The sequence below is a fragment of the Manacus vitellinus genome, unplaced genomic scaffold (assembly GCF_001715985.3).
Source record: "Manacus vitellinus isolate BGI_N305 unplaced genomic scaffold, ASM171598v3 scaffold_26_pilon, whole genome shotgun sequence".
NCBI classification, from domain to species: Eukaryota; Metazoa; Chordata; class Aves; order Passeriformes; family Pipridae; genus Manacus; species Manacus vitellinus.
Window position 1 is genome coordinate 11,665,212 of NW_021939960.1, and position 15,057 is coordinate 11,680,268.

Sequence of the window (15,057 nt, forward strand, 5' to 3'; positions counted from 1 at the left end):
CCAAGGGCTTTGCAGAATTAATATTATATTTTAGGGGTCACTTCATCCATTACTGAAATGCAGCCTCTGAGGAGGAGGGAAGATAACTTTTGCATCTATTTCACCTTTCCTTGAAGATCTCTAAGCACTTTGCACACTAATTAAGCCTCCTATTGTATCTGTGCAATCCACTCCTCCTGCCAGTTACTAAGCCAATAAAAGCTAAAGTACTAGGAATAAAACCATGGAAAATTCATCAGCTTGGTTGATGAAAGTTCACTTAACCTCCAGGTCATCAGGCTGAGGTCAGCTGGTACCTCAAAGAGGTGTCCTCAGCCGAATAGAGAACAACATTCAGGTAAATCAGAAATTGGACCCTTTGTGACCCATATCACACCCTCCCAAACTTGTCATCTAAGAGCACCACTGCATCCCATCATAATCCAAACCTCAGCCCCGAGGGGTGCAGTTCTGCCCAAGAGCCTGCATTTCTTTTCACTGCTCTGTTCCCCTCTGGAGACACACACACTGCCAGGGGACTGCAGTTCAACAACACACTGGAGGCCAACCCTAAAGACCTTGGCAGTTTGCAGATGCAACAGTCAGCCCTTCCCATCTGTCCCAAACCTATTCCCCAGGGTCAGACTCGCCCATGGCCATCCAACAGCTGCCCCAGGGGAGACACATCCCCTGGAAGTGCCTGTGAGTGGGCTCAGCCACTTCCATTTACCTTGCCTTTGAAAAAATAAGAAAGGCAAAGCATTTCTTTTCATATGGCAAAGCTGTCCTGCCAAGTCAGTTTTCACAGCTGAACACTTCCCAAGGTGCCAGTTCTGCAATTCAGGGCCTGGATGTGATCCCCTGAGCATGATGGATGGCTTTAAAATGAAGGCACTGCGAGAAGTACCAGCTGTCCAGGTGCACATTGGATTAGCATGGCTGAGCCACCCCTCCTCCTCCTCTGCATCCCTCTGAGGAGCTCATCCTGTGCAGGAGGAAGGCTTTGATGGCAGGAGAGACATGAGAGCCCAGCAGATATGAGCAGAGACACAGCCCCATGCAGGTCACATGTCACCCAAATGTGAGCCTGCTTTTACTCTGTCTGAAATAATTTGCTGTTACGTGGCAAGTTTGTGGGACTCCTTTTCAATTCCCTTTATCTGACCACCTTATTTCTGAATTCTTCACCTCAACAACCAGTAGCTAAGAAAAGAGGTAGACCAAATGCAAAATTAAATTCTTTTCTCTGAATATACCAAGCCAACCTCCAACGACCCCCCACCTCCTACACACAATTCTTCCCAGTGTCCATTCCAGCTTTCTAGATAACCGCTAGAAAGGGATTTAATTCTAAATTGCCCTCTTAATTAAGTTTCTTTTTGGAGTCCAGACTATGAAGACCATCTTTAAACACTCCTTGCAACCACCAGGGCCACCTTCATCGAGGGACACCTGGGCTGAAATTCAGCCACACCACACAAGAAAGGCACCACTGTGTCTCCCTTCACAATGTGCAGATGCAACCTAAGAGTTCTTGAAAGGAAAGGGTTGGTCTCCATACAGGTTTTCTTGTCTTATAGAGCATTATGAGACAGCACAGAACACGTTCTAGGGTTCTGGGGCAGCTGAATCTGTGACACTGCTCAAAGTCCATTTAGTCCAAGCCATAGACCAGCACAGTCCTGTTCCCTCTCTCCACCCAGCCCAGTGGCAACGTGGACAGCCTGTTGGCTGAACAGAGCCCATTTTACCACAGCAGTAACAGTCTGCCTGGAGAGAACATTCCCACTCACTGCCCAATTAGAAGAATGTTGAATGCACGGAAATGCCTTTTGAATAAACACTTGATAACCCTCAATAAAACTGTAAGAGAGAGTTACTGCAGATTTACTACCCAGGAAAGGAAAGCTCTTCACAGCACAGCCAAGAGCTTATTGCTTCTTACTTAATGCTGATAAATGCAAGATCTTCTCAATCCCACAGCAACCAGGGTTAAAGCAGCTTAGCGGGGAAATAAAATAAGTACCTTATGATGTGCCCACAGAGAGCTGGGGGAGAACCACAGGTTTGTCACAGTCTGGGGAGCAGTGTGTGCTTGCTCCAGCCAGTGTGGGACTTACCAAAGGGCACATCCCTCCTTTAGCAGCAGCACAAACATCTCTGCTCCACTGAGTGCATGTCCCAGCTTGCTGTGCAGTCACTGCTCAGGCCCTGCAGCTGCAGAGGTGAGATGGGTGGGGTTGCTGCCCTTTGGCTTTGGAACCTCCCTGGTTCTTGCAGGGAAAGCGCAGCTGTGAGACACATCGGTGCGGGGTAAGACCTCTCTTCCTTCTGCCTCACAGGGAGAAAAGGAGCACCCTGAGGTGAGCCAGGTGTCAGCCTTCCCTCCTCTGCCATGAGGATGCTTGACCTGTATTTGGGTTTTCTGGAAGCCTGTGGTTGGTGAGGAGGAAGGAAGGGTTGGCTCTATTTACACTGCTGCAGGTTTCCCATCCCAGCTGCCCAGCCAGCTCGGGCAGCAGCCCTTCCTGCAGGAGCACAATGGGCATGTTCCCAACCCCAGGGGGGATACTGCAGCACATTTGCTCTGCAAATGAACGTTGACAGAAAGGTCTTGCCCTTGCTGATGAGCACTGATGTGTTGTTTTCTGTATTCACTGTTCTTGGTGATGGGGAAGTGTTTACGGGATAATTTTGTTTTCCTCTCTAAGAAGTCCAGTGGGGAACAGCCCAGTGCTTAAAAAATAAACACCCAACAGAAATCATTGCTAATTCCCTTATCATCTGTGTTCACTTGGACAGGTTTCCTCCCTGGCAACCCTGTGCCTTACCTTGTTGGGAACAGCCAGGGTGCTGGGGCTCACAAACCCTGAGAGCTGAGCAGCCCTGCCGCTGCTCTGCCACCACCGTGGCTGCAGACGTGTCCCAGTGCTACACTTCCAGTTCTTCTCTTCCCTTCCAAGAAAGGATCAGGGAACAGGCTCAGCCAAGGGTATTCTCAGAGATCCAGACACTTGTGTATCACAGAGTTTAACCATCCTCTTCAGCTATGGCAGCTCTTCCCACAGCACAGCTGGGGTTTGTTCTGGTTTAGCAGCAGCTGCTGTATTGAGGGAGCTGGGAAACTGTATTTGGAGGCTTGTCCTGCTCTGTTAATGCCACAGCAAGGAATCTTTGGGGTAATGGAGGAGGATGATTAAAGAAAGTTTCCCTCTAGGCTCCCACTATTATATCCTATCCAAAAATAATATTAAATGTGACCTACCATTGTAGTAATCAAAGAGGTAAGGTACTATTTTATATATTATTGGACTCCTCACACAAGCAAGTGGAGTTACATTCCTACTGCTGTTCCAAGGGCTTTCTGAATAAAAAACATGATAAATAAACTCTGAAGAGGTTAAACCATTTAAAATTACACTATACTGTTTCTATAGGTCAAAAGCTGTATTATTGCACAAATGAGGGTGCATCAACATCTTCAAATCCTTTCTCATGTAAACCTTAATCATTGTGCATAGCAAAGATGGAGACTTGAGGGGTTTTTTAAGAGGGGGAAATGAGGCAAAGATGGGGGGGAAAGGGTTTTGTCAGGATCCTACAGTGGGTTGGTGGTGTGCTGGGACAGAGCATCTTCCCTGAATGACACTGGATGAAGGTTCAGAAGCTCATGCCCAGGAAGCTGCCAAGTACTGGTCTGTAAAGAAGAGAAAATAAGATTGTTCTAACCCAAAAATTGCTTAAAGAATAAAAAGTAACACTCGGTAACAAGGACACAGATGCTGGATTGTCCAACTTGTCCAAGTGATTTTTTTTCTCCTCCTAAAACAATGGGACAAACCTTGCTTATTTCTTACATAAATGTTACATGTCTGCTGATCAGCACTGGAGTTCTTAAACCTCCACCCTTTTCACAATGTACAGTTTGGAAAACACTTTCAAGACATGGGTCCAAGTTTGTGTAAAAAATGAGAATACTTACACATAGCCTCTGGCACATTCCTAGCAGGCTGCTGCAGTTGTTCACACTAATTCAGTAAGAAAGGAGTATATAAATTAGATACCAGGCTGGTGTGTAATCAGTCTGTGCATGTTATTACAACAACTGGAACACCCTTGCACTCCATCTCCTGCATCACTAAATAAAAACCAGTACCAGACTAGTCTGTCTCTGATATCAGATATATTGTCTTAGGTTGCACACAGGAACTATCAAGACACAAAACTGAAAGAAAAGCCTTTGCTTTCTTTGCTTTCTCTATCAGAGAAAATCCTCTGATACTGCCATTTAAGCTGGAATTTGTTACGAAGGAGACATAAGAGCTATAAAAGACACAACCCCTGCAATTTTCATAAACAAGACAGCCAAACTCAAAATTCTCCCAGTACAATGCCTTCAATTAATAATGTAAAATATCTGCCACCAATTATAAATCCTTTTTATGAATACTGAATGTGGTTTGTGTCTTTTCTTTCCCTTCATCAAATGCTATGAAGTGAAGGCTGTAATAGCATCCTGGCTATTGCTCTTTTTTTCCCCACACAGTCATATCCAAATGTTTCAATGTTTCTTTAATGCTCCATTTCTCTTAATGGCAAATGAGGTTTCAAAATGTAGAGGAAGTTTTGAAAAGATATTGGTGAAACAACAAATTGGAAAATGAATGGAGGGAGAAAAATGAAGTAATACCTGCACCACATCATTTAAGTAGTAGAGGAAAATATTGGGAACATGAAGAGAGAAAGTTTTTAAATGCTTCCAGTAGTGATTGCTGTTATTTTGCAGAATTCTCCCCTAGAAGAGCAGGTGGGAAATTATTAATGGAGATTTAGTACAATCTTGACTTACAAAAATGCAAACATTTTTATCGGAACTTTAAAAATTTCTAATGTAAAATGTTTTAAATCCAAAATTTGTTAGGATCTGCATTTTTCAATTATTAAGATCTGCATTTTTCAATTATTTCTGCAGCAAACATTGTTTGAATTTGACTGAAACAGCAGAAGTTTCAGTGCAACTGCAATACTCGCTCATTTTGCCATTTATTGACCTTTCCTGAACCTGCCATTCTTTCACAAGTTATGCCAGATCCCTATCACATTCAATCATTTCTCTGGGTTGTGAAAGATGCAATTTACATTGTGTAAGTTTTTATTCACATAATATTTATCTTTAATGATAAATATTTATCTTAAATTATAAAGATTTATTTTTTAAAAGTTAGCAGAAAACAAGCAAACAAGTACAAGCCCTGCACTAGAGGCAATATTGTTCTCTACAAGGAAACATTAACCACTGGTGTGGTTTTTTTCCTTTTTCCACAGAAAAGTTGTGTTACATTTGCTGTACAGGGACATTGCTATTACCCCCAGTCAGTGAATACTACAGACACACAGGGCTTGGTTTCTTAGCATGGCTGTTGAATATTGTATTACTCAAACCAGGGGTTCTCCACAATAGTAGTTAGGAGTTGGTGCAAAGTCCCGTCTCACAAAGGCTATTGAAAATTCAGCCCCACTGCTTCAGGACTAGGAGAAAAATTGCATCTTTAGGAATCCTTTTTCCTTCTGAGCTGACACACTGCACTGAGGTGGCTTTTTCCCTTTGCAGCTTGTGTACAGAAGTTCAGGTCTTTCTGTTTTCCCTACCAGCTGCTCTACACACACTACCCCTGTCAGCAGGAAGGGCCAGAAAAATGAATGAAGACTGATGATTAACGAAGAAAGAGGGTGAATATTAATCATGGAGTCAACGTTTGATGGGAACACTGATGGAATAGTGGTCCCACTGGAAGTAGTTAGGAGTTGATTTTTATGCCCCAGGGCAGTAGTTTTAAACTAGGACTCATGATGGAAGAGAGGTTGCTTGTAATGTTTTAAACAGGCCATTGTGGAAAACATACCTTCAGTCTCCCCTGCCCCAGCTCCCTGACTCCCTTCTTTGTTGGGCTGAGTTGAGAGCATAGCCCAGGTCTGCTGTGCACCTACATTCCCCCAACCAGACCAAACTGTAAAGATCAAACCTTTAAACAGAAGCAAAACAGGAACAGGACCTCTCAATTTTCCATTGCTGAGCTGCTAGAGAGCCCTCACCACCTGAGGCCACTCTCAAGAAATGCTGATGTTGGTGGTTCTGAGCAACTTTTCTGTTGTTCAGCACATTTGTTTTACACCAGGAAAAAGAGGAGAGTCTGGGACAACACACTTCCATAGCTAGGTCATTCAGGTTTGAATTTTGGCTACTTGCTACCTGCTCCAAACCTCTTTGGAGGCAAAAGAAGTCACACCTCCATTCTGAAGCCTTGTAGACAAGCACTCTTAACCTCAGTGGGAATTTCCTGGATCTCTCCAGTTAACAAGTGCCCTTGCAATCAATACCATATATATATATAAGTGCACAACTGATACTCTTTTTTCTTTGGTGTTACACAAAATCATTCATCATACCAGATCATCCATTTTTGTGCTGGAAAAGCCTTGAAGATGCTTCAGGTAAGTCTCATCCACATGCTAGACCCAGGCACTAGAATCCTGAAAGGAGCAGACATATGAAAGACTGCAAAGACACTGCAGATTTACTGCACACATCAGTTTGAGCTGGACAGCCCCAGAAAGGACTTGTGAGCTGGGTTGGTGGACACCAACATCCAGCTCTTCCAATGGTCCTGCCATGCAAAATGGGCTTTTGCATATATCTAACAATTTCTGCTGCTGTTGTTTCAAAGTGGAATTATTTGGGGGAGGAGGGGAGATGACAAAGAGAGGACTGCACTCAGAGCTGGTGTCAATTGCTGGTAATTCTGCTGAGGGCAATAAATTTAGGAATTTTCCCAGGGGTAGCTCTTTGGGTTTCTTATGGTGCTCCCTCAACTAAGCCCTCCCAGTACTCCAAAAGGATCCAGAATCACAGCACCTGAGCTCTTTCCTGAACTTTGCTCTGCAAATTAATCCATACCATAGCTCTTGTCAGGAAAATATAACATGCCCAACAGTTTTGTGTATGGGCAAAGTTATTTTTCTAAATAAAAGTCTAGTTTTAGAAGTACAAACAGCTTTCATACTTGCAGCAAAAGGTTAGGCAGACAAATATAGAAGCAGACTGGGTTATACAGTCATTTTTTCTATAGATTTAGGCTGAGGTCTTTCACCTTTTAGGAATAATTGATTTCCCAAAAATGAAGCATGTCTGCTCACAGGATGCAGCTTGGCTAACCCCTCCACCTGTGTGTCCCACAACATGAAGGAAAAAAGTAAAACTATTCCCTTGGTTTCAGCTATAGTGAAGAGTGAACTGGGCCACAGTGCAACAAGTCACAAAAAATCCCAAAGGCACAAAAAGAAAAGTCTCCCAAGTGTGCTGAGGCCAGAAGAAGCTGAACAGCAAAAGGTGTTTAATCGTCAGTGCTGCATTTTATCCAGAACATTGGGCCTTTAACAACCCAGAAACCTTCAGGTACATTTTCATAGTTAGTTAATGCTGCTCCATGGGTGGGTGATTTGCAGATATGCAGATTATTTGGCTGGGAGGAAATGTGTGGACCCAGCTCCTGGTTTTGCCCTCCAGTTCCCAGGGTATCCCTGACAGACACCCAGGATTGCTGCTTGCCTGCAGAGCAGCTGCTTGGAGCAGCAGACACAGAGGGGAAGGCTCAGGCAGGTTTATTCTAACATTCTTATAACCCTGGGTGCTACCTCACAAAGGGTTCAATGCACTGCAGCTCCCCTGAATAAATAACTCCTTAATGCATCTGTCATTTCAGATGTCAGACCAGAGACAAGGTCAAGCTTGGAGAGAAATCAGCCTGCTCCATCCTTGACCCATCATTCATCACTGCATTTGTCCACAGCCAAACAGCCCAGCTGGTTAACTGGCAAAATACCTTATCTGAGCTCTAAAAGGTTCCATTTCTGCTACGGAGAAGTTTATTAATAACATTCCCCAGAAAGCAGCAGGAATTCTGGGGGACAGCTTTGCAGGGACATTTTTCAACAGAGAAGCTTAAAATCCTGCACTGTGCACCCAATCCACAGGCTGGGGAGACAAGAGGTTAATTTGGCAGACAGCAAACAGTGAGTGTTTGTAAGTTATGGGAGGATCAATGTGATGGGGATATACGAGCCTTGCCTTCACCTTCCCTCATGTATCACCCTGCATGTCATCATCGCTGGGTCAGCACCACCACACCTCCCAGGTCCCCCTCACATCAGGAATTAGCATGGCCAGCTCTTCATTCTTAGCACTGCTTTCATGGGATTAGGCATGATTATTAAAATACACACCTGAACTCATGCTCGTTTGCATGGATTTACAGGAAAAGATTCCTGGTTCCTAAGGAAAAACAGAACTTTAAAAGGTGAAGCTTTGTCCCTAAAGCAAAAAACTATGTGCTTTAATCAGTCTTATAAATTGCTGGCATTTGTGTGAGGGCTTGGGATTTGGGGGGGAGTGAGGGGGAAAGAAGGGACTGAGAGAAGAGAAGAAAAAAAAGAAAGAAAAAGGAATATTTTGGTTTAGTACGTGAAAGTAACTGTTCCTGAACAAAGAAACATCAACAATAATCAAAAAAGAGGCAAAGCAACTCCCTATGTGGAAGTTGTCCCAGGGGAGATTGAAACTAGGTGATCTTTAAGGTCCCTTCCAACCCAAACCATGAGATGATTCTGTGATTTGATGCAGAGCACTGTGGTGCTTTTGGGTCTTTAACTTAAGAGCCCTTACACAGAACAACTCAGCTACAGGAAAAATTGCACTTGGCCCAGTGAAAGAAAGACACAGATATTTGGGGTCTTTTCCCTCTCTCCACTAAAATCCAGTTAAAGACAGAAGATCTCTCAATCCCTTGAATGCAGGATAGGCAGTGAGAAGTTAGGAAGCTTTGGCCCATCAGGTTCATTGGGGAGGTGGTTGCAGCTACTCTGTGATGGCTCAGTGTGCTCACAACCTTAGTAAACCTTAGCATAGCAGTAAATGCAGGACATGCAACCCACAGAGATTTGGTACAGACCCAGGCTGACCTCTAAGTCTGACTCCTTTCTGCTGAGACAGCTACACCTGCAACATATTGAGAAACTCTAATTTTTATACAAGCAGATTTCAATTAACAGTCAGTTTATGGCTCAGACACACAAGCAGATTCCCACAGCATAAAAAGTTTCAAGATCTCATCTAAGTTATGGTAGATATCCAGATATGAGCACTTTAACAATGACAGTGCAGCTTTCCTTCAAGGAACACACTAAAGCCATGTGTGATGGTCAAAGCAGAGGAAAGGCAAACACTGAGATTACATACATGATGTTAACTCTGACCTTCTTCCTGGGCCTGCCATGACTTAACTGACTTTTTGGTCTTATGCAACTCTTGATCAGCTTTCAGGGGCACTGCAGTGCTGTGCACCAGTGGTGAAAGCTGGCTGCAAGGAAGTTATTTCCCTAGCTCGTAATACTCTTTTCTCAAAGACTTTGTGTTCATTTGTGCATATCACTTGTATTACCCCGTATTCCAAGAGCCACCATATTTTGAGAGACAAGATAACTATGTCTTGTGACTACTTAAGCACTCAAATGGTACAAGTAGGTTGCCCAAATCATCAGTAACTGCTCTGACCACGTAAGAAAAAAGGTCTTTGGATTGCTGATGTGATGTAGTTGTTTAAGAGAATGCTGAGATTTACAGAGACACGCGCTGGATCCAGAACTGTGGATGGTGCTGGCGGAGGTGCCCATCACCTTGGGAATCCAAGGCTACACACAAAGTACCGCCTCATTTAAGGAATGAGTCTCTCTTGCCCTCCAGCATTTGTTACCCCCAATCTCTCAGCATTTGTTACCCCCAATCTCTCAGCATTTGTTACCCCCAATCTCTCAGCATTCCCCAGCCAAGTTCACCCCATTGCTCTCCCGCTGCCGACTCAGCGGCTCCATCAGCCCTCGTTTGTTTGCTGGGAAATGTGTTCCTCTGCTTTGTTTCTTTGGACCTAACATTTTTATTTTTTGCCTCTTTCCTCCCTCCACAGGGTGACAGCTATTTTATCACCTACAACAAGAAATGCTGAGCCTGTTGTGCAGGCAAAACATTTGCAAAGGGGCAGGGGGTACACAGAAAGCAGTGGGAAATTGATAAGGGCTGTAAAGTAGCTTTATAAAAGTGCCGACGAGCCTGTTCAGGGCACAGAGCACCTGCACCTCTGCCCCCGGCAGCGCTTCCTTCAGATGCTCCTATTGTTTTCATTACTATTTGTGACTCCATCATTAATAAATTACTATTTTTTTTCCCGTTGGCTCCAGCCACCAAGGGAGCCAGCAGGTGCACCACTTTTACAATTAGCCCTTCGTAATGCATGGTTGGCAAGAAAAGTTGTCCACGAGCTGCAGAGTTTACCAACTGGATTTCTGCTTGATGGCCACAGCACTTGGAGCAATTAGAGGAGAATTTGCAGGAAAGCACCATAATGCATCTGCTCATCTGGCTGAAAACTTTGACAGAGGGGTTAAATCCAAAACTTTGAGTCCTGCTCAGGAAGCTGGGTTATCTGACAGAGGAAGAACGCAGGGCAATGAGAGCAAGCCATGTCTTTTTAAAAGAATCATTTCTACCATATATTACATTATCCTGCTTTGGTTAACCTTACTACACGTTTCAGATCAAATAGAAGCGAGGTGGGACTGAAAGGCTGATAAAAGTGGGCTTATTTTGGTTTGAGATGGGGCAGTAGAGCAGCAAAATCAGCAGGTTGCTTCACTAAATTCAGGTCTGCTCACAGGCATGGTTCTGCCTTCCCACAGCAGAGCTGTTGTGCTCATTCGTGTTGGTAAAATTATGGATATACTGAATTCCCTTTGTCATCTGATATGACTTTCTAAATACCATCATATCTGCATTTTCCTACAGAAGAGTGCAGTGTGTGAACATCAGCTAAGGGGAACAGACTGTGGTTGGTTTTGAGTGGGTCAGGGACTCTCAGCTTCTGGAGTGGAGATTATTTTAGTTGTATTGTGCACTTCTCCCCCACAGGAAAAAAGATACAAGAGAAAATACAGAGGACAAAGCATAAATTATTTGGTAATGCCTTAACAAATTGAACAAAAAGTGAAAAATCCAAGGAATAGTATCTTACCACGGATTTCAAAGTCAGCAAAGCCAGGGAAGTTGTGTGCCTGTTAGTCTGTGACTGTTTTCCTTCAGTCCTTGTGAACTCAGGTGTTTCACACAGTTCTAGTGACAAAGTATCTTGGCATCTCTGTTAAAGACTCCCAGATGAAACACAGCACTCCTAAGGGAAGAGAAAAGAAGAAAAAATTATTAAAAATTACATGTTATATTGAAAACCAGCAAAATCAGAGCTTGCTCAGAGCAGATCTGGCTCCACTGACTCTTCTGTCCTGCCTTTGAGAGCAGCTACTGCAAGATGCTCTGGAGGAGGAGGAATATGGCCTGTAGCAGGCAAACCTGGTATAATCTGCTATGGATCAGGCTCTGATCTAGACACTGATTGAAGCTTTAATTCACAAGTCCTCTTCAAAAAAGTCTTTCCACAAAAGGCAAAACTTGACATTATATTCATGGTTTCCAAAGAAGTATCCAAGATCCTTCTTGTGTGTTGCTAATTTGAACTGGACAAGAAAAAACCTTCAAACAAATTAAGGAATCCTTTTTTCCCCCCTCACTTTAGATGAAGGAAAAAAGCAGAAACTTTTCAGAAGAATGTCTTAAGAGATCTGGAAATAGTCATGACTTCAGCACAGCTACACAATAAGACAAGAAAGCCCTCTCTGCAGTTGATTTGAAGGTCCAAATCTCTGGTGAGAATCCTGATGGCTGCATGACTTTGTGACCCAACAAGTGTTAATTTCTTAAAGGAGCAAAATAACTCTGCCAGGAAAGACTGCAGACTTGAGCCAATAGCTCTTATAGCAAATCTAATGATTGAGACATCACAGGAGCACTTTGGGAGAGGAATCCCATCTGTGCCTGATCACCAAACCCATGAGCTCAGTTCACATTTGGTGCAGCTTCTGTTCCTTCCTGAGATGAACAAAAGCTCCCTATGGTGAAAAAAGACAACACTTCACATCACCCAGGGGACTTACAAGGAAGAGAACTGAAGGCAGGACCAGTTCAGAAAGTGTTTTTAATAGGAAATCCAATGAACACCTGACTCAGATACAGAAGGAGGAACTTCTAATGTGGGGTCAAACTGATGCTTTTTGCATAGCTGAGGTATATCCTGACAGCACTACAGCTGCCATGATATTATTCTGATTTTCCTGTTTCCTGGAAATTCCAGGACAAATCACTAATTAAAGACGAATTTTCTACCTACAGATTTTGGTGTGAGGTCCATAGCACCCAGCTGGCAGGCTACCACTGCATTAAGTCCCTCCTGCTCACAGCCAGATTTCCTCCACCAAAATGGCAACAGCCTGAAATTATTTACAAAATTCTTTACCTTAACATGTGATTTATAACAACATACAACCTCATTCAAATGCTCAAAGCAGATTCTGCTAGCCAGATTTTTCAAATTCATACTCTAAAAGAAAAGAAAAGAAAAATAATCGAAGAGGATTTTGAAAGTAGAGAGAGAAAAATCACAATTGTATTTGGATATAATTAAATACAATAAAGGACACAACTATTTAAAAAAAAAAAAAAAAGAAAAAAAACAAACACAAAACCGAAAACGTAGAAACTAAAGTGTAATGGAATAGTAGCATGAAAAAATCAGAGTAGGTAAAGTCAGAGTACAGTTTAATTTTAGCTTCAAAATCAGTTTTTGATTTACACAAAATCAGTCACCTGATCCCAGGCAAGTTGACATCTCCATGTGTTTGTTAAACTACACAACTCAAAACTAAAGCCAGCGAGAAAACACCCCCTCCCACTGCCCTTCAGACACTCCACTTTCCCTCTTGGAGAACACGGTTGTTTTCCCTTTTTTCTTCCTCCCTTCCAGAATTAACAAGGCTGCCTTTGTGTGTTTGCTTTGCCTGGCTGGGAGCATTAGCCCAGCCCCAGCCCTGCTGGCTCTGTCAGAGGGGATGTTCCAGGGGTGCAGCCCCTCTCACCAGTGGCAGCCACTGCCATACATCTTGCTGAGGCCACATATTGTTAAGCCATTAGACTTTCTGCTGCAACCAACACACAGAGCCCCTGAGCTCCTTCCTTTTACTTGACCTGAACTATAGGTTCTGCTAGCAGCAAACTCAATCACTGTCCTTTCCCAGTCTGCTATTAAACCTTGGCTCTAACCAGCCAAGAAATTAATCTCTGGTGCCCGACCTCTCTCGGCCCCAGTGCGCTCAACAGCAGCTCTACACAACCTTTGATCCCCATCTGCATGGCTTCATCCATAAACAAAAGTACCTTGTGGAGTCCAGTGAACCCAGCTGGTCCCTCATCTGGAAAAAAAACCCAAGCAAAACAGAGCATGAAGCCTTTCAGCTTGGAAGTTTCATGTTCTGCTGTCAAATCTTACCCTTGGATCAAAAAAAAAAAAAAAAGACAAGCCCAAATTAATCATAGCCTCCAATCTGCATTTTCTGGGGGCACACTGTAATGGTGAAAAACATTGCTTTCTCCAGTTGCCAGCTCCTATGTTATTGAGTGAGACAATCCCACACATCCCTCTTCTCTGCATATCTGAAATGCATGTCACCCTGGCAGTATTGCTTGTTCCTGGAGAGGGACTAAATCATTACACATTTGTTAATCCATCATTCATCCTGACAGTTGGTGGTACATGCTGACAGCTACAGGCAGAGGACAGCCACCAAACCCTGGTGAGCTTCACATTCAAATTCCAGCTAAAGTATCAGAATCTCAGGCAGTTTAGGTCTGTCTCTGGTAATTTTATTTTAATGGTAGTTATCAGGATTGCTGCAATATAAACTGCTCTCTAGAGTGCTGAGGAAGGAATGAAACCTCACTGCACCAAGCACAGAATCAAACAGATGGGAGGAGTGTCTGTCGTGAAAGAGAGGCCCATATAAATAAGTTAGGCATAAAGGAAGTATTCTTACCAATTTAATGGATAAGGAATCGAGGCTGAGAGCAATAAATCAGTTTTCTTGAGGGGATGCAGGATATTTACAGGAAAGTAAGAAATGAGCCTCAAATCCTAATCTCCTGCCCAATCCCTTTTTTGCTAAGAGAATTTGAAAAAGTCAAGAGAATCAGCCTCTCATGCCTCTGGAAAACCCTGCCTTCAGATGGGCAGAAATTCATCTGCAATAAGTCTGAATTCACACACCAGTGCAGGCTGGCTTAGGATGGCTGATCAGGCACTTTGGGAATGAAATAACCTCATATCTTTTTCTAAGTCCAAACAATAGATGATCTCCCTGTTTTATAATGCTCTTTTCTTCTCCATATAAGCTGTTCAGCAGTCAGCAATTGACTATTTTGCAATTTTAATAATAATCAGTTTATCTTTTATAATTTTCAGAAGTTCTCCAGAGACTTTCCCCTCTCACCGGGTGTGAACACACGAACATTTGACTTGGCATTTGCCATGAATAAGGAGACAAAAGCCCACTCTATGGGGGGGAAGAAAAGGCATTGGGAACCTTGTAAAACGTATCTCCTTGGAGAGTCCCACCCCATCTGCTTCTCTCCCTCTCCAATTTTCTTCCTTCTCAGCTGGGCTGGAGGCTGAATCAATGGCATATATGGCTGTGCTCTGACCCTGGGGGTGCAGGGGTGCAGCAGCAGAAACAATAACCAAATTTTACATTTTCCCAAGTTCAATACCCGTTGTGCATACAAGGCAAAGTCAGCAATCCTCCTGCCTCTCTCTTTGTGTGGAAAGCCCCAGACAGGGAGGTCCCCCCGTCCCCCCTGCCCCGTCACCACAGAGCCGCTCCCGCAGGGCTGCGAGTCCCCTGCAAAGACCCAACTTCAGAGAGGAGTTCTCAGCCTCAGGGGCAGTTGTCAAGCCCAGAAGGGAAAACACATGAGATCACCAGCAAAACTATCTGGGCAGTGCTGCTATCAAGCCTTTTAAAGTGCAGCTCTCAGTTAATTCCTTTTAGAGGTCTTTGTTCAAGCATCTCCCTTCTTGCAGATCCCAGCCAGGA